This window comes from Hipposideros armiger, unplaced genomic scaffold (assembly GCF_001890085.2).
Source record: "Hipposideros armiger isolate ML-2016 unplaced genomic scaffold, ASM189008v1 scaffold_209, whole genome shotgun sequence".
NCBI lineage: Eukaryota > Metazoa > Chordata > Mammalia > Chiroptera > Hipposideridae > Hipposideros > Hipposideros armiger.
In genome coordinates this window covers 1,185,383-1,186,182 of record NW_017731559.1, presented here as the reverse complement: position 1 = coordinate 1,186,182, position 800 = coordinate 1,185,383, and the positions used below count along the sequence as shown (strand labels likewise).

Below are 800 nucleotides of genomic sequence, written 5' to 3'. Positions count from 1 at the left end.
AGTTCTAAAAGGCAAGAATATTTATACTGAAAGGGTCCACCAAGTACCCAGAACAAAATGGGGAGAAAAAAGGAAGGGCAAGCAGAGACCCCATGTCAAGTCATTAGGAAATTTCAGAATACCAGGTATAAAGATTTAATCTCCAAATCTTCCAAAGTATGTGGGAGGTGGGGACCAGGTCATGCACAAAGGTACAGGAAGAATGACATTAGTGGTTTTAAGAGCAACACCGGTAACTATACTATACACAGTCATGGCAAGGCAAAACAAAACAAAACAAAAACACCTCCCAAAAACCTGTGCTGTTTGCAAATGTTTGTTATTTTGAATAGTGGATTAGTGTATAAATACATCATTCACAAAAACATTTATAATCCTTCAAACTTACCAGCTTCCCTTTTCTTAGACTTCACCTTTGGTTCAACATCCACAAGTAGTGTATCCAGAGGTAAGCTGTCTGGCAGGATAAAATATCGAATGTTATTTCCTCGAATACTCAGTGTTTCCAGTTGTACAGGTTCTCGGTTCTTCAGGGTCATTTTCACAGCTTTAAGGTGTGTATTCATGCTGACATCTACACCTAGAGGGAAAAAAGAGGGCAATTATTAGCATGAAAAGGAAGACAACCAATTAATCTATCAAGTCACAGTAAATATATTACAAAAGAGTACTGTGCTGCTAAATTGCAAGTGTCTATTATTACATAATTATGTAAAACTGGTAAATGGGGGGATACTGTATAAATCAGAAATCTTTCCTTCAGAGATTTTTTTTCCCTAGCATGTTAATATTTTAGTTAG

The 800-nt window shown here is 36.5% G+C and overlaps 1 protein-coding gene across 1 annotated transcript in view; it reads right to left on the bottom strand.

Moving 5' to 3' along the window:
* Positions 1–495: 495 nt before the first annotated feature.
* LOC109388845 (uncharacterized) overlaps positions 496–800 on the bottom strand; it is a 16,674-nt gene continuing 16,369 nt past the window's right edge. The window contains exon 3 of the mRNA XM_019653880.1: positions 496–580. The gene's annotated coding sequence lies outside the window, so the exon portion shown is untranslated. The remainder of the gene's footprint in view (positions 581–800) is intronic.